Source organism: Puma concolor, chromosome C1, assembly GCF_028749965.1.
Source record: "Puma concolor isolate L17-30 chromosome C1, mPumCon1.1.hap2, whole genome shotgun sequence".
Classification (NCBI taxonomy): domain Eukaryota; kingdom Metazoa; phylum Chordata; class Mammalia; order Carnivora; family Felidae; genus Puma; species Puma concolor.
In genome coordinates, this window is record NC_141674.1 from 64238663 (window position 1) to 64257985 (window position 19323).

General features: G+C 39.2%; 1 protein-coding gene across 5 annotated transcripts in view; it reads left to right on the plus strand.

Annotated features, from left to right (window-relative positions):
• ST6GALNAC3 (ST6 N-acetylgalactosaminide alpha-2,6-sialyltransferase 3) overlaps positions 1-19323 on the plus strand; it is a 536306-nt gene that overhangs the window by 402919 nt on the left and 114064 nt on the right. The gene's annotated exons all lie outside the window — the stretch shown is intronic.

The following is a 19323-nucleotide window of genomic DNA, read 5'->3' on the forward strand; positions in this document are numbered from 1 at the left end:
GTAACCTGCACTACGACCAGTTAGGTTTTCTTGCTCCGTGGCCTCTGCTCATTTCTTGCCAGTGAGTTAACTCATTGTCCTTCTAAGAATGGACTGGAGGAGGCCCAGTGAGCTAATGAGCAAGAATAATCTTATTGGTGTTCTATAGCCCTATAGAATTTCCAAGAGACACTTACACTGAGTAAATAAAACACATAATTAATGGGCAGCAAAATAAAATAAAATGGTAGGCTTAATGATGCTTTAGAATAAGTAGGCTTAATTGAGAAAAATAGCCTTACATCATAAAGAAACAAAAATACAGACCTAACAATATGAGCACAGTAAAAATTGAAAAGAAAAACATCATGTATTATTGGAAACGAAATATCTGATTATTTGGTAATAAAAGCTAAATGTCACTTGCCCACGTTTGAAAGAAAACTGATTAGGGGTAGCATATCATCAACAATGAACCCCACCTGTGCCATGGGAAGTGTCTTGGGAAACCGAACCACCCTCCATGTTATAATATACAAATTTAATTTGGGCATGGGTGTAAGCCCTGATGTGGGACTACCCACCATACAGTACAAACCAAATGGTGGTGTTGGGAGGGGTTTAAATAAATATGTAAGACTAATAAGCACAGGGGTTGAGAAATTTTGGAGTAGTACAGATCTCTTGTGGGGTAATGTCATTTATAAGCCATGTTTTATTGCCTGTTCTACTAACTAGCTGACTTTCCTGAAAGGAAAGGTCATCTTCTAGTGCCCTGGAAATGGAGCAGTCTAAGTTGTTTTGAGCTCTACACCCTTATTTCACCCGGGGGTGGGGGGGGGCAGGTGAAGGGGATATGGAACAGAGAGCTAACATCTTTTCTTTTGTTGACTTATTTTTAAAGTACCGTTAGACCTAGTTTTATGTATCATTTACTCCCTATCAAGTTCAATTTTAGATTTTTTTTTCAATTGCTTATATCATTCAGCCTTTCAAAATTGAATGCTGTCTTTGGAAGTAAAGAATGTGATATAAAACTACTTGTGCTGGAGGTTTTTCAAGTGGCTGGAGAGGTAGTAGATGCTGCCATATAGAGGTGGCAAAGTCAGAAAGACATGTCCTAGAAGCACACCAAGCCGAGAGAAACTGATAAGGGGACATCACTGCAAAATAGCCTTTGGTGTGGGTTTTGTAAGGCAAGAGAATTTAGGGAATACCAGAAACAGAAATGTGATCTTAGTGTGAAAGAAAAACACAAAAATTCAACTATAATCCCTTTGCCTCTGGTCTCATTACTCCAACCTGTGCTTGCTCCTGATTTTGCACTGTGATCTCAGAACACTGATTACTGATTTTGATTTACCTTTACTCAAATGTGCCGTTATGTTGAAGTCTTCTAGTTTTCTAAAATGTGAGCCTTCCTTTACTGTCCAAAAGAAATGCCTAGTTCTCTGCTTTAAATGAAATAATAGATATAGGTATGTTTTCAGGAATTCAGAAAAAAGGACAGTGCAAACACTGAGTATGATTTCTATCTTTTTATTGTACAGCTTAATCTTCCTTAAAAACCTGTTTAACGTATTAATTTATTTATTTGGCCCACTTTGTCATTTCAGCATGTGTATTAAAGAGAGGAGGTATTGAATTCAGTCTTCAGAACTTTTTCAAATTGATACCAACAAACTTAATCTGAAAGTGTTGTCTATGTGTAGAGCCCTTTCCTCAAGGATATGAGCAGGTTCATGTAGACGTCCCACACCTCCAGATTTGTTTCCTGTTCTCATCAGAGCTCCTTTATCATCTCTGCACAGATCCTTAGTAGGGTTCTACTGTTTTCCATATCTCTAAACCTTTGCAACTCCTTCAAGTTTTTCAAATAGAGAATACCTATCAAAATGTCTTGGTGTTTTATCAAAACTGTGACTCCATCTTGGTGGTGGGATTTCTGAACACATCCCTGATGCCATTTTCCTAATACTTTTTACATCCATTTTGAGGGCTAATTGGTATCTTGACCACATCCTGTGCTTTCTAGAATTCATACCATCTTGAATATCTAGCATTCTCATTTCTGACATTCTACTGAGAGAATCCTATTTTTAGGTCAAGTTGCTTTTATTTCTTGGAAAATGTTGGTCTTCTCAAATCACTTAAGCCTCTTGAATTAAATTTTCTAGTCCATTTGTTAATTTACAAACATGCAAGTTATATACTTGTATAATCAAGTGTAAATTAGAGTTCTCCCAAGAAACAGAATCAATAAGAGGTAGGTATGTGTGTATGTGTTTGTGTGTATGTGTGTGTGAGCACACACGTGTGTATTTATTTATTTATTTATTTATTTATTTATTTATTTATTTATTCAAATGTTCATATATATATAAAAGAATTGCCTGGGGCCAGTTGGTTAAGTGTCCAACTTCAGCTCAGGTCATGATCTCACAGTTTGTGAGTTCAAGCCCCACATCGGGCTCTGTTCTGACAGCTTAGAGCCTGGAGCCTGCTTCGAATTCTGTGTCTCCCTCTCTCTCTGCTCCTCCCCCGCTTATGCTCTCTCTCTCTCTCCTTCAAAAATAAATAAAAACATTTTAAAAAATTAAAAGAATTGGCTTACATGATTGTGGAAACTGTCAAATCCCCAGATCTGCAGGTAGCAAACTGGAGACCCAGGAGAGCTAACAGTATAATTTTTGCCCAAAGGTTTGTAGGCTTCAGACTCAAGAAGAGCTGATATTGAACCCAAAGTAAGGGAAAAAAAATTCTGATCTTAAAGTAGTCAGGCAGGAAGAACGCCCTCATGTGAAGATCAGTCTTGTCTTGTCTTTTCTTTTCCTTTTTTTTTTCCTCTTCAGGCCTTCAACTGATTGGATGAGGCCGACCCAAATTAGGGAAGGCAATCTGCTTTACTCAGTCTCCTGATTCAAATGCTTATCTCTTCCAGAAAATCTCACAAACACATACAGAATAATGTTTGATCAAATGTCTAGGCAGTTTGTGTTCCATTCAAGCCAACACATAAATTTAACCATCACAGAGTATATATGTCTGAGTATCAGGTACTTATTTAACAGAATGTTTTACTATTATTAAAAAATAAAATAATGGAGAGTTAATTTTACTATGATTAGAGAAGACTATTGAAAATAACAGCATACTTGTCATAATAGTGTTGCATATGAGGAGTCAGATGCTTAAGAGGAACATTTCTTGTCATGGTTGGTAGTTGGCAGGGGTTGCCTTTATAATCCCAAACACTGGTGTGAAAAGTTCCTTGTATTAGTCAGAGAAAGTATTGCTAAGTACTGTAACAACTAAATTTTAATAGCTTAATTTAAAAAAAGTTATTTCTCATTTACCTCACAGTCTGATAAAGGTCAGGAGGCTCTCCTAGGTACCTCTCTTCCAAGTTATAATATCCACTTATAGAACACTTCCATATGTTTAAATATAGATTTTAAAATCAAAATGTCTGTCACTTTACTTTGAAAAGGAAAGACATATAAAGTTAACTCCAAAAATTAAATATTTAATTGATTACTGGCCCCTATAAGTTAGAAGCTGCATAATCTTGGAAAAATCATTTTTCTCCATTAATGATCTTCTGTGGAACCCAGTGGGAAAAGACTATAAGTTGAAATAGCAAGTTACTCTTTCAATAGGCTTTGTTATGAGGGAGTCTTCCTTAACAGAGAGCATTGGAAATGTGGACTTTTTAGGCTGATATAGCAGAGGTAACTTACAGATTGAGTTTTAAATTCAAGTACCAATTGTCCTCATCAAGCTGACTAGCCCAGGAAAACCAGTTAATTGCTCTGGGCCTTCATTTCAAAATTTGAAACTTAAGATGTTGGCTACACTGATTTTTCTGATATTGTTTCCAAATCAAAATTGCAGTTATTCCAATTGAAAATCACCTCTTTGGCTTTGGTTTAAAGATAAGTTCTACTTGGAGGTGAGGGAAGGAAGTGAAGAGATATGAAGTGCCCCCTGTGTCCTCGTGAAACAACCCCACCTGAGATGTAAACAGGTGCGATTCAAAACTGGAAGTCCACCAAGCATCAACCTCGGTTCAAAGAGAGCTTTGTGTGAACCACGTTAAGTTCACAGGTCACATTTACACGGTGCTAGAGCTGCTTGTTAGTCGTAATGTGCCAGAGACTTCACTGGCTTCACAGGGGAGCACAGAAGACCCAAACCAGGCATTCTGTCCCCTAGTTTGATTTCAGTTCTAGATTAGACATCATCATTTTAATCTTTATTTGCTGTTTCAATTTGTTAGCATATGAGTTCCACACAGAATGCAGACTTGCTCAAATGAATTCCCAAGAACTTGTAACAGGAGCACGTAGAACCATCCTGGACAGACCCCTGCTCTGCCATACACAAGCATATTGTTCTCAGGGAGTCATAGAGACGCTGCCTCTGAGCCTCCTCCCGCCCCCTACCACTGCCACTTTGATACAACCCCAAGAGAAGCCACCCATCTTGACAGGTTTCCTTTCCTATGGAGGAAGAGGTATAATTAAATTGTGTCCCAGCAGTGAAGGTTCCTTAATGATGATGAGCCAAAACTAATTGTATTGATTTGTTTATTACTGGCTTAGGAGGCCCATCAAACAAATGGACTGAGACTATTTCCATATTCTTATCTGTTGGGTAAATGAGAAACAAATGACCTCTCCATATGTCTGCATCCTGAAGTCACTGTCCTCTAAGGCTGACTGCTCTGTGGCTGTGGGTGGGAGCTTTGTCCAATGCTGAGGCCATTCTGCTGTTTGCTGTGAAGAAACTGAAAAGTTTGGTATTTGTTCTTTTATTTTTAATTTATTTAGGGGGATTCAGTTTGAACGATTGTAATTTGGAACCTTGCCAAAGGTGCCAGATGGTCTGTTTCCTTCAGGGGACCTAGTCATGAGTATTAATAACCCTAATTCAGGATTCTCTGAGGAAGGGGGAGCTACAGTATCTGCAATGACAGGAAATGAAGAGTCACTGCCACCACATGAGTTCAGAGAAAGAGACTCCAGTTCCTGGCCATGAGTGACATGTAACTGTGGGCAACTGTCAGGGAGCCAGGGGAAGAAAGTCTGTTGTACCTGTGCCTGTTGGATCTTCTTCGTCATTGGTAGTGGAGCCCACTGCCAGTCTGTTGTAAGAGAAATGTAGAGGATTAGAGGAGGGTTCTTTCTGAAAAGATCTATGGTAAAGTCCAGGGCTGGAAATTGGGCTCATGTGGAAGAAAATCAAAGACAGGGTATTACTTAGTTTCAACAACATGAAGCCTAACCATGGATGGACAGTTGATGTGACTATTCACTTTCACTGAGGTGAAGGAGCAAAACTAAGCCTGGTCCTTTCAAAAGATTTAGGAGGATATAGAATAGACGTAACCAAAGAGGTAAAAGATCTGTACGCTGAGAACTATAGAAAGCTTATGAAAGAAATTGAAGGAGACACAAAGACATGGAAAAACATTCCATGCTCATGGACTGGAAGAACAAATATTGTTAAAACATCAATACTACTCAAAGCAATCTACACATTCAGTGCAATTCCAATCAAAATAGCACCAGCATTCTTCTCAGAGCTAGAACAAACATTCCTAAAATTTCTATGGAACCACAAAAGACCCTGAATAGCCAAAGTAATGTTGAAAAAGAAAACCAAAGCTGAATTGGAGACATCACAGTCCCAGACTTTGGCCTCTACTACAAAGCTATAATCATCAAGACAGTATGGTAGTGGCACAAAAACAGACACATAGACCAATGAAATAGAATAGAGAACCCAGAATTGGACCCACAAATGTATAGCCAACTAATCTTTGACAAAGCAGGAAAGAGTATCCAATGGAAAAAAGACAGCCTTTTTAGCAAATGGGGCTGGGAGAATTGGACGGCAACATGCAGAAGAATGAAACTGGACCGCTTTCTTACACCATATACAAAAGTAAATTCAAAATGGATGAAAGACCTAAATGTGAGACAGGAAACCATCAAAATTCTAGAGGAGAAAACAGGCAACAACCTCTTTGACCTCAGCCACAGCAACTTCTTACTTGACATGTATCCAAAGGCAAGGGAAATGAAAGCAAAAATGAACTATTGGGACCTCATCAAGACAAAAAGCTTCTGCACAGCAAAGGAAACAATTAACAAAACTAAAAGGCAGCCAACAGAATGGGAGAATGTCATTTGCAAATGTCATATCAGATAAAGGGTTAGTATCAAAAATCTATAAATAACTTACCAAACTCAACACCCAAAAAACAAATAATCCAGTGAAGAAATGGGCAGAGACATAAATAGACACTTTTCCAAAGAAGATATCCAGATGGCTAACAGACACATGAAAAAAATGTTTAACGTCGCTCATCATCAAGGAAATACAAATCAAAACCACATTCAGATACCACCTCACACCAGTCAGAGTGGCTAAAATTAACAACTCAGGGAACAACAGATGTTGGCAAGGATGTGGAGAAAGGGGAACCCTTTTGCACTGTTGGTGGGAATGCAAACTGGTGCAGTCACTCTGGAAAACAGTGTGGAGGTTCCTCAAAAAATTAAAAATAGAATTGCCCTACAACCCAGCAATTGCACTACTAGGAATTTATCCAAAGGATACAGGAGTGCTGATTTATAGGGGCACGTGTACCCCAATGTTTATAGTAGCACCATCAACTATAGCCAAATTATGGAAAGTGCCTAAATGTCCATCAACTGATGAATGGATAAAGAAGATGTGGTTCGTATATACAATGGAGTACTACTCATCAATGAAAAAGAATGAAATCTTGCCATTTGCAACAATGTGGATGGAACTGGAGGGTATTATGCTAAGTGAAATAAGCCAGTCAGAAAAAGATATCATATGTTTTCACTCATATGTGGAATTTGAGAAACTTAACAGAAGACCATAGGGGAAGGGAAGGGAAAAAAAGTCACAAATACAGAGGGAGGCAAACCATAAGAGACTCTTAAGTATAGAGAACAAACTGTGGGTTGATGGGGTGAGGGCTTGGGGGACAGGGAAAATGGGACATGGGCATCGAGGGGGGCATTTGTTGGGATGAGCACTGGGTGTTGTATGTAAGTGATGAATCATGGGAATCTACTCCTGAAGCCAAGACTACACTGTATACACTATATGTTAGCTAACATGACCATATATTATTAAAAAAATAAAACACACACACACACACACACACACACACACACACACACACACACACACACAGAGTTTGGAGGATACAGAAAGAAAACCAGTATCTCTTGAGTTCATGTTCTGCTTCAGTTACTCTAAGTGTCTTACATGTATTGTCTCTTTAATTTTCTCACCTACCCTGGCAGGTAGCTATCCATGTCCCATTTTAGAGAGGAGGCAGCTATGGCTCAGACGGTTTATGTAGCTTGCCTAAAGGTGCCCAACTAGTGTTGGTAGATTGCAACCCAAGGGTGTCCACATCAAAGCTATATATTAGGAGGTAAATACACATCTATTTCTCCCCTTTATGTTTCCAATACAGGATAGGGGAGTTCCATTCAGCACCCCTGCATTTGCAATATTGAAGAGAATGGCACTTCCCTTCTTTGTCTCAATACCCTCACTTTCCCCAAGGGAGGGCCTCATCTAAAAAAGGAGAATATGGAGAACCTGCGTGTTTTTTACCATATTGGCCAAGGGCAGGACCACAACACAAACCCACCCAAGCCACCCCTATGGCTGAGCTCTCTCATGCCCTGTACATCAGTCTGTTCTGCTCTGAGGGCCTTGGCCTGTGACTCCACCCAAAAAACAGGCTACACAGGAGCTACTTCTAACAGCCCAGTCAAGAATCTGCCCTCTCAGTCTCTGCATTTCTGTTTGCACCTGGTGCCTATCAGAGGCATGTGACTGCAACAAGGTGGCAGGAGGTCCTTCCACATTACCCATTGACTTATCATCAGTAAAGCTGGTGCTCTATTGTGGTCATCAGTTGGCTGGTTCTTTCTGTCCTCAATTGTTTAGAACCTTAGGAGAAGAAGAGTGAGTGGTTAGGTTTTTGCTTTCGTTTTTTTCCTACCACCAGTCTGTATTACTGACAAGACACATGGAAGAACTTTCTGAATGTGAAGTCATTAAGATGACCCGATAGCTTATAGTGAGTGTCTGGGAATGTTTAAAGGAAGTCTTGACCCACAGGAAAAAGAGGTTTTCACACTTCTCTCTTGGCCTTACTTGAAGTCTTGTTTGGAGTTTGAAATTGATCTGACAAATTTGCATTACTTTTTTTAAATTCAGTTTTATTTTTTAGAAATCCAACTTCTAAAAATACTTCACATTTATCCTTCATTTACAGATGTAAGCTACTTTACCATTCATGTAGACTGAATAGGGTCAAGAGCTTTTGATAAACCTAGCCTCATCCAATTATCAAGACAGCAAAGAAAAACTAACGAAGACATGAGATAAAGTCTCCTCTCTGTAGAGGAGGAAACTTATTGAAGTGACGTGTCAAGGTCACTTGGCTGGTAAATGGCCAGAATGAGACTCTGACTGCTTTTCTGCGTTCTGATACATTAACCCGATGGCCTTAAAAATAACAACACTGCACAACAGAAGATATAAGAAAAGCAGTTGATAAATTTGATTACATAAAAATACAAATCTTTTATATAGCAATATTAATTAAACAACATGAGAAGATAAATAACAAGTGGAGGAGTGATTTGCCTCATTTAACCAAAGGTTGTTTTCTTTAATATACAACAAATTCTTTCATATCAATAAGAAAAATATAAACAACCAAAAAATAGGCAAAGAAGAAGATAAGTAATTGGTCAATGACCAATGGGAATTGAAGTGACAATTAAAGAAATACCACTGAGGTAATCATTTTATCACTAACTGATGATAACTTAAAAGTTTGATGATATGAAACATTGGTGAGGATATGGGAGGAAAGTCTTGGTGGGAGTTTAATTTCAAACAGCTTTTCTGGAGGGCAGTATTTATTTAACCTTTTAGTAATGCTCACAACATCTGGTAAAGTGTGAAAGTAGAATCCCATCACCAGAAATAAAGTATTCACAGAGCCCAAAGGATGTGTTTGATCTGCCCATTAGGTCACTTATCAGACTATGGGTCCAACTTAGAAGAAGATCAGGAAATCTCTGCTCTGATCTCCTTTTCTACCACCTGTTTTTTTCACCTCCTCTTTCCATGGTTCTTTCCTTCCCCAGCTGGTCTTTTTATCTTTCTAGTCTTCCCCCAGATTTGCAGCTTCTGGGATCTTAACTCTATTAGATCCTACCCTAGTGGGGCCCTGTTGTGTCCTGGGCGTGAGCCAAGGGCAAGGGGCCTTATGGACTTAAGAGTGAAAAAATATAAGATAATATAACATCTCCCTTGCTTATTTTGACCATCACTTATAGTGCAACTCAAATGCACTACCCTGATAGAAACACCTTTGGTGAAGAAGAGAAAATAAAGAAGGAATAGGACATTCTATTTCGCTATAATATAAATACACCCAGAAATTACACTTGGCAGAATTTATTCTGTAGACATACTTGCAAGAGTGCATGAAGATATACATCTGAAGAGATAATTAATCTGAGGCAACATTATTTATAATTGCAGAACATAAAATATGAATAGCTGTCGTTAGATTACTGGCAAAATAAACCATGGTGCATCTCTAGTATGGACTACTAGGCAGCCCTTAACAATAGAGTGGATCTTCCACTATACTTTCTGAAAGTCTTTTAGAATATAAAGTAGTCTGTATCCTCCAGTGTGAAGATTTTATTTTTTAAAGACTGGCCAACCTAAATGTACGTACTTGTAGAATTACAAATGAAATTATTAGGCATTGACTTATACTTATTAATCTAGTTACACATTCACATTTAAGATCATATACCATATAATGTATTGTTTTGGAAGTATTTCCACTTTCTGCATTTCTTGAATCAGTATTATTTAAATGTTTCGCATACATCTTTAACAAATGGGAGCTCTTTTCTGAATCATCTAACACATATTTTTCGGTGTACATTTGACTTATTTCCATCTGTTACTTGAGAAGCAGCATTTGTTGGCCCACAGATGATGTTCCACTAGAAATTTTATCCCAAACCACAAGTCCCAGCTATATAACATGAGGAAAATTGTCCTCCTATCACTAATCCTGTAGGGGTATATGTAGAATTTCACAACACAACTACTTACTCTGTTACTTATTAAATGATCTTTGGAAGTCCTGTTTCCAATCTCAGGCTTGAAATTTTGAGTTCTTACCCCCAGGAATAAAGACTAATCTGTGATAAATTTCTTTGCCCTCTTTAAATCAATTCCAGCAGACAAACTCAATAAGCATCTGGAAGGACTATTGACTGAGTTTGTTTCAGGCTAATGCCTTTCTTCCAAACAACAATCTTTTGTTCAAAATTAAGCAATGAGGAAAGCCTCCCATAATTTGAGAGATTTTGCAAGAACCCAATGATAATTATCCTTTTTCTTCTGAAAGATAATTTGGGGAAAGTAACTTCACCTTTTACTCAAGCATTTATGGAATGTAAAAAGATGTGGAAAAAATATCCAAGATACATTTTGAAGTGAAAGAACAGTTTGCAGAATCATGTTTACCGTGAATCCATTGTACAAAAGGAAAGGCAATACCAGTAAACGTTATTTATGATCATATATGACCACATATTCATGAACATTTTCTGTAATAATGCATAGCGAAAACACCTAGGATGGTGGGGGAAGACCACATATTAACTAATACACTACTTAACATTAACAATAATGTATTAAATGGGTATTCATTTAAAATATGCTCCTTTCCTTTTCCTCTCTCCCCTCTGTCCCCTCCTACAAGCTGTTTCTTATTTGGAGTTTTGCTTGCTATTACCTTGAGCCCAAATAAACCACTGACCTCCTGGTGGAAAAGGCCAGAGCCTGTTCAATGGTCCCAGCCTGTTTCCCATCTATTCTCCACTGTAGACGCTCACCAAAGCCCTGCTTATGCTCCATTTGTGATTTGTAAATCCCCAAACGCATACATGATGCTCTGCATGGCAAAGGATTCAAAAGACAAGGTCCTTATCCCAGGAGATTAGACACCAAGTCACACAAAAGCCATTTTGAGTCTTTTCTTGTGCTGAAACAGCAGGAAAGGAGGTCAGTTTGGAGAAAATTGACTGGAGGAAGCAAATTTTCTGAGATGAGTAAAGGAAATTAAAAGAACAAAACATGCTTGATGAACAAGCTAAATGCAGTTTTTTCAAATTAATGAAACCAAAGATAGAGAAGCAGGATATCAAGACAGCCTAAACAAATAAGCCTCAAAAAGAAGAAAGAGGAACAAAGTTACAGAAGCTTTGACATAACAACAAAGAAGAAAGGGAATCCGTGTTTAGTAAGTGCACTACGTGAAATGGGAGCCTTATTGCCTCAGTTCTGTGTGAGAATCCCTGGCTAAGAGTGCCTAAACAACACAAGTTTCTTTTTCTCGTGTAACAAGCAGTCTGAATATTGGCAGTCACTGGAATCAATCCAGCCAATCGATGAAGTCAGCATCTCCATGATGCTTGCTTGGCTTCCTTGACATTCTCACAATCAGAGCTGGGTGTGGCGGGGTCAAGCACCACATCCTCCCCACAAGCCACTTCGAGCCTGGAGCCAAAGGGGGACACAAGGCCGTGTTTCTCCACCTGTGACTCAATTATTAGGGAAAGATAGCTTGCTCAGAACCCCCAGCAGTCTCCCCTCACATCTCGTTGGCCATAGCCGTGTCACGTGGTCACCCTATTCCAGGGACTGCATCCACATTTTTGAGATCACGGGTCCTCTTCCTGATACCTAAGGAAAAATCAGAGCCCCATTAGCAAATAACAAAAGGTAATGGTCTTCAGGGAAATGACCAACAAGGTGTGCCACATTCTTTGATCCTCTCAAAATAAGTTTTTGGGGTATTTTTTTAAAATTTTATTTATTTTTGAGAGAGACAGAGAGTGAGAGGGGGAGGGGCAGAGAGAGAGGGAGACACAGAATCCGAAGCAGGATCCAGGCTCTGAGCTGTCAGCACACAGCCGAGTGCAGGGCTCAAACTCACGAACTGTGAGATTATGACCTGAGCAGAAGTTGGACGCTTAAACAATCTGAGCCACTTAGGCACCCCATTTTTTGAGGTATTATTATTGCCATTTGTATTAGTTTGCCATAACAAATTACCACAAAGTAGGTAGCTCATGCAACACCAGTGTATTGCCTCCCAGTTCTGGAGGCCAGCAGTCAGCAGTCAGAAATCCAGGTGTTGAGGGTTAGCTCCTTCTGAGGGCTGTGGGCCTCTCTCCTTGGCTTATAGGTGGCTGTCTTCACATCATCCTCCATCTATGGGTGTCTCTGTGTCCAAATTTCCCCTTTTTATAAGGATACCAGTTACATCGTATCAGGGCCCACCCTAATGACCTCATTTAAATTTGATTACCCCTGTAAAGACTCTGTCTCTAAGTAAGGTCACACTCTGAGGTATTAGAAGTTAGGATTTCAATATATGAATTTTAGGAGGGCACAATTTAGCTCATAACATCATTGCGCAGAAAAACTGACGTTTGTAGTGATTAGATAACTTTTCTAAAACCACCAAATCTCCAAGCCTAGGTCTGTTTTATGACAGACTTGTGTTCTTCCCACCATAACACAAGACAACAAAAGCTAATGTATGAAAAATAGGGTGAGTAAACAATATCATAATATTTCTAATATGTGTGACTGCATGTATAGGGATATGTGAAAAAATACACATGCAGCTAAAACATTTGAATCGGTATCTCAGTGTAGATATAGTTTAAATTATAACTGTAGATCAGATAACATGTAAGAGAACATAAAAGTTAAATGTGCCTTAAGCTCTGTACACAAAAATAAGTAAAGTCAGTGAAAGAATTCAAGGAAGTGGGGCAGAAAGAATAACTAGCCCACCAAACACTATCACAAAGCAGGATTATTCAAGGGCAAAGCCATTCAGTGATGCCTTAATTACATCTGTAAAGACCCTTATTTCATATAAGGTCACAATCTGAGGTTCCAGGTGGGCATATTTTAGGAGGCCACAATTCAACCCACTACAGTATTGAATCAATATCTCAAGTAATAAATGAATGAATACTCGATGTGGCTTCAGTATTTAGTATGAACAGTTATGCATTCATAGCTACATGAAAGTAACCAATCTTTAAAAGTACACAGAAATGTAAATGCAATAGGTCATAAAATAAAGATCCTAATCTTATCAAGAAAAAAAGAAAGAAATGTAAATGCAGGTAAAACATTCACAAAACATAGAAAACACAATAATGGATGCTCAGAGAACATTTAGAGGGTATTTTGGCCCTTCACTGTTTGGAGCCTTAGGTTTGAAAGAACCTAATGTAATTTATGGTCCAGTGGCATAACAGATTATATTACAATGAGATTTTACTATTTCTGGAGTTACGTTATTTGCTATTTGAACTTCACTAAAGTATAAAGTGATACTATCTATTAGTTTGATACTAATTAATACTCTCCAGTTATTTCAAAAAGACTTAGACTGTAGAGAGATGTTCTGATGTGTGAAGCATTTTAGTAGGAGCATACCCACTGCCACTTTTTTCCTAGCTTATTTAATGATGGCCCTCTTCAAGAACAGAGGGCTTCGAAGCCTCTAGTCCTTCTCTCCCATGTTGTAATTAAGCATATGAAACAACATGGCCAGTGAGGAAGTATCTTTACAGCAATGTCGTACTCAACAGAAAACAATTCTCTATTCTGAAATGTGGCTAAATATTTTCCAGTACCTAGTAGAAGTGTTATTTTCAGTGGTGATGTGCTAATTAGCATATTTAGGCAAGAAACGGGCAGCCAAAACTTCCTTGAAAAACTTGGGGTGATATGTCAGATAACATTTAGACATGTAATCACACCAGAGTTTGTCCTACATCATCAATTACTGATAGCACAGGGAGTGGTTGTTCTTATTAACAGATCCACGTAAAACCTAGACTGGGCCACAAATGGGCAAGACTCAGCCTAATTTGAGAATCTTATTTCCAAAAAGGCAAGGACTTCAATACATTTAAATGTAGAGTCATCTCAACATCCTTGGAGAAGCAAGCTAATCCCTCTGGCTATGCATTGCTTGGGATACAGTACTGCACGTTAAAACCACTGAAAAGAGAGCTCAGAATGGTGGAGGGCCTTAGGCTTCACTACCATGAATCTTCCACCTTTGCTAATCTTAACAATCAGAAATAATTTGAAAGTAGACATGTGGAACAGCCAGTGCAGGGGAGGAAGCAGAGCCACTTAATTTCAGTGCCAGGCACAGTGTTGATTTGACCGTTTGTACTTGTCAATAGCTGCTGAGGCCAACCTCCTTATTTAACGGCAGACGAGAAAATGAAATATGTTCAGCTCCTACCTTGAGACATAATCATTATTTAATAATGCGCTGTATATGAAACATGGGTTTTATTTGACACATCATATGCTAATAAACTCCAGAGTGTTGCTGAGCCCTTGGAAATGGAGCATGTGAAATCAGGATGGTCTTCTGCTTACATTAGGTAGAACCCTGCACAGTGTTGAATCTGGGGACTCTTGCTAATCTTTTATTAGCTGATGTACACCCCTAGGGGAGAGGTCAGCTACCTCTACCACTGAAATATGACAGAAGTTCAACAGTAGTAGAGTACTACTGCACTCACATGGAATAAAGAATGAAGACTCTTGTGGCAGTAAGAAAGGAGTCTGGGCCCATCCCAGGCAAAATTGAGAAGTGAAAGATCCCTTACACCAAAACATCATCTTTCTTTAAATGGTCCCTTTCTTTCTTTCAGTGACACATATACACAGATTTTCCTTGCTCAGGGGCTTTCCTTGACTCTGTGCATCTTTCCAGGGCTGAGGTTACCAAAACAGCAAAACCCTCCCTAAATTATGTCACATGCCCCAGACCTTCCCAACGCATTCTTTAAAAAAACATTATCGAGCAACTATTGTGTTTGACTCTATATTGGGGGACATATGTAGGATAATACTAATATGCTTTTCTTTCCTGAACATTTATAGTTCAAGGAGGACTTCAGTGTCTTATTCCAAAAGAGAGACCAATAATGGGGATTTTAGGTCCAAGGCAGGTGGCTTAGCTAGTGAAAAGAGGAGGCTGCAGACAATCTGGCTAAGGAGGCTTGGATTAGGGGACAGCAGTCATATCATGTCATAAAGGCAATTAGCTGTCATCCCTCTGGGGAAAGCAGATCCTGGAGAAATGACTAGACGTCAGGAGAAGTAGATATATATGAATGTTGGTATAGTAGAGTAGAGCCTTGGAGCATGCATAGAAGAGAACAGAAATTAATATCTAAGGTGAATGTTCCTTTGGAAATAATGAAAAATGACATGCTGTTGGGCCCTGGCAGGATTTTTCAGGAAGACGCAAGCAGGATTAAGCAACTGTCTTTGCTGTTCATTCTTTGACAAACAAAACGACGCCTGAAATTCTGGGCAGTTCAGTGCTGTGTCTCTCAAGGGCAGCTGCTGGGTTTGATCCTGTCAGTCCCAAGTAAAGAGGAGGTGAGCCTGGAGGGAGAGGTGGCTGGAGGAGAGAATATGGGTTAGTCAAACCATGGCACAGCTCAGGAAATAACCTGGTGGGAAATATTCATTCATTCCAATTCTTTTCATTTTTTAAACAGCTTTATCAAAATATAATTCACATGACATATAATTTGCTCACTTAAGTGCACAATTCAATGGCTTTAGTATGTTAGGAGTTGTACAGTCATCACTGTAATTAATTTTAGTACATTTTCATCATCCCAAAATGAAACTCCATTCCACTTAGCTGTTACCCCTCAGTCCCCTAGCCCCCACTAGCCCTGAGAAACCACTAATATGCTTTCTGTCTTTATGGATTTACTTTTTTGTATATTCCATATAAATGGAATCATACAGGGACACCTGGGTGGCTCAGTTGGTTAAGCATCTGACTCTTGATCTTGGCTCAGGTCATGATCTCATGGTTCGTGAGTTTGAGCCCTGCATCAGGCTATGCACTGTCAGTGCAGAGCCTGCTTGGGATTCTCTCCCTCTCTCTCTGTCCCTCCCCTGCTCGCTCACTCTCTCTCTCTCTCTCTCAGAATAAATCAATAAACTTAGAAAAATTTTTTAAAAATGGAATCATATAATTTGTGGTTCTTTGTGATTGGCTTCTTTTACTTGGCATAATGTTTTCAAGCATCATCTGTGTTATACCAAGTATCAGCACTTCATTCCTTTTTGTGGCTGAATAATATTCCATGATGTGGATATATCACATTTTACTTATCCATTCATCCACCAATAAACATTTGGATTGTTTCCACTTTTTGACTTATGAATAATGCTGCTGTGAACATTCATATACAAATTTTTGTGTTGACATATAAGTTTTCATTTCTCTTGGGCACATACCTAAGAGTGGAATTTCTGGGTCATATGTGAATGGTATGTTTAAACTTTTGAGGAAACATTAGGACCATTTATCAAAGCAGCTGCAACAGTTTTACTTTCCAGCCATCAGTATGTGAAGGTTCCAATTTCTCCACATCCTTACCAATTCTTTCTATTATCTGTCACTTTTAGTGTAGCCATTCCTGTGGGTATGAAGTGGTATCTCATTGTGGTTTTGATTTGGATTTTCCTCATGGCTAATAATATTGAGCATCTTCTCATGTGCCTTTCACTTCTTTATCTTGACTAGCTAACTTGCCTTAAGTAGATTTGGCCTAGCACAATGCAGTCATGATGGCAGAATGGTTTCGACACTCTAATGTCTGTGAATAAAATGGCGCGTAGACCGTCTACAGAAAGACTTAGAAAGGCTGCATCATGTTTGAAGTTGATCACCTGGGTCCTAGCATTGCTGAAGCATGACATCTAGATGTCTCAGCAATGTGCTGCTGAGAAAGGCATCCAGAAGAAGCTCTAGAAAGGAGAGTGAGGGAGGGAGGAGGGCTTCATAGCAGGCATCAGCTGGCAGCTAAGCCAGAACTCACATTTCTAGGTGAACACCAGGTAGCATATATCCCCTGGTCTCCTTTCTCCTTGTTTTATACTCTGAAATTTTACAGATTTTGGAACACAGTGCCATTTTTACATTAATGATAAGTTGACACCATTTTCAGATGGTGTCTGAGACATCTCATTTAAGAACGAGTAGGAAAGTTTTTGGTCATATAAAAAATGTACTGAAATTGGCAGGACAAGCCAGATGGTGAGTGTGGAGTGTCAACTTACTAAGAATTTAAGAGCTTGTCATTTTTAAGATCATTAAGAAATGGGAACGGGATTATTTATTCTGGAAAGACCAACAGAGTTATTCTTCACTTGTTGCTATAGTATGAAATTATTTGAATGCTGGTGGTCTAAAAAAATATCTTTTATCACTGAATGCAGCCTAAGGCCGGGGGGGGGGGGGGGGCGGAAACAGCAAACAAATAAGTGAACACAAAATTGAAGATGAAGAAAAGATGAGAATAATTCCTAGCCAATATGCATTCAAAAAATAGTTCAGAGAATATTGCAGGAATTCAGAGAACTGGCTTGGGTCAAATTGATTTTATATTAAGAATAGATGGAAATTCAAGGGGCACCTGGGTGGCTCAGTCAGTTGGGTGGCCGACTTTGGCTCAGGTCATGATCTCACAGTTCAAGAGTTCAAGCCTTGCATCAGGCTCTGTGCTGACAGCTCAGAGCCTGGAACCTGCTTGGATTCTGTGTCTGCCTCTCTCTCTGTCCCTGCCTGCTCATGCTCTGTCTCTCTCTTGCTCTCAAAAAAATAAATAAACATTAAAAATTTTTTTTAAAGAATCGATGGAAATTTATAATATTGGGATTGTTTGGGATGATACTACAGGAATATCTTGGCTAGAATCATGAAAAAATGAGGATCCATTCTTAATCTGACACTTTATTTTTTTTTTTAATTTGTTTTTTTCAACGTTTATTTATTTTTGGGACAGAGAGAGACAGAGCATGAACGGGGGAGGGTCAGAGAGAGAGGGAGACACAGAATCGGAAACAGGCTCCAGGCTCTGAGCCATCAGCCCAGAGCCCGACGCGGGGCTGGAACTCACGGACCGCAAGATCGTGACCTGGCTGAAGTCGGACGCTCAACCGACTGCGCCACCTAGGCGCCCCTTAATCTGACACTTTAAAATGTAAGAGCAGTTCTTGAGATACTGGAACTACATCAAAGGGAACAAATAAACTGATTTGTAAATTGTACCCATGAGATTTGAGTTAAGGGAATGTATTAGTTTCCCATTGCTGGTGTAACAAATCACCACAGACTTAGTGGCTTAAAACAACATAAATTTATTTTCTTGCAGTTCTGGAGGTACAAGTCAACTCCTAACTCTCTTGTCTCCTTTTTCTTTTTTATAAAGATCCTTGTAATTACATTGGGACTAAATAATCCAGGATAATCTCTCCAACTCAAGATCCTTAATTTAATTACAATTGCAAAGTCCCTTTTGCCATGTAGGGTAACATATTCACAGGTTTCAGGGCTTAGGATGTAGACATCTGTAAGACCAATATTCTACCTATCACAAGGAAGGAAGGATTTTCCCAACCTTTTGAATATCAGCCTGAATGTGGTGGAGAGTGTATTTCTTTTGTGAGGGCCAAGCCTGACTCTCCAGAGCACAGTTAAAACATGGTGGGCAGTCCTGATATGTCATCTGCTGCTAATGGAATCATAGGATTGGATGGCATAGATTTAACCCATGGCAAGTGAGGAGCTCTGGACAGGAACTTTAGAATGGGTGGTCTTAGTGAATTCAATTTACCTACATTTGGAGATATGATTTTGAGCTAAAAATAGTCTGTGTAGGCATGGGTTTTGATTCCTACCCTTCATCAAAAATACCTTGAGGACCTTGTGCAAGGTAATATGCTGGGTGCTGGGGAAGGTAATGCAAATGAGACACAGACCCTGCAGGTTAGCAGCCTGCTGCAGAGCATATATAATCTCAAGATATGTCATGATAAGAACAGTAGAGTGAGCCATGGGACCGGAAAGAGGGGCGCTAAAGAAAGGATGGTCCAAGAATTGGGAGCAGAAAGTGTGAAGAAGTACAGAGAAACTAGGGGACCCAACAATAATAATACCAAATAGTTGTGTGGCATTTACTATATGTCTTTTGCTGGTCTACAGCCTCTGTATATATGAACTCAATCCTCAGAACTCAACTCTGGTAAGTTGACTTCCCAGGTGTAGTTTCTCAAACACATCTCCACTTCCCATACCTATTGCTACCACTC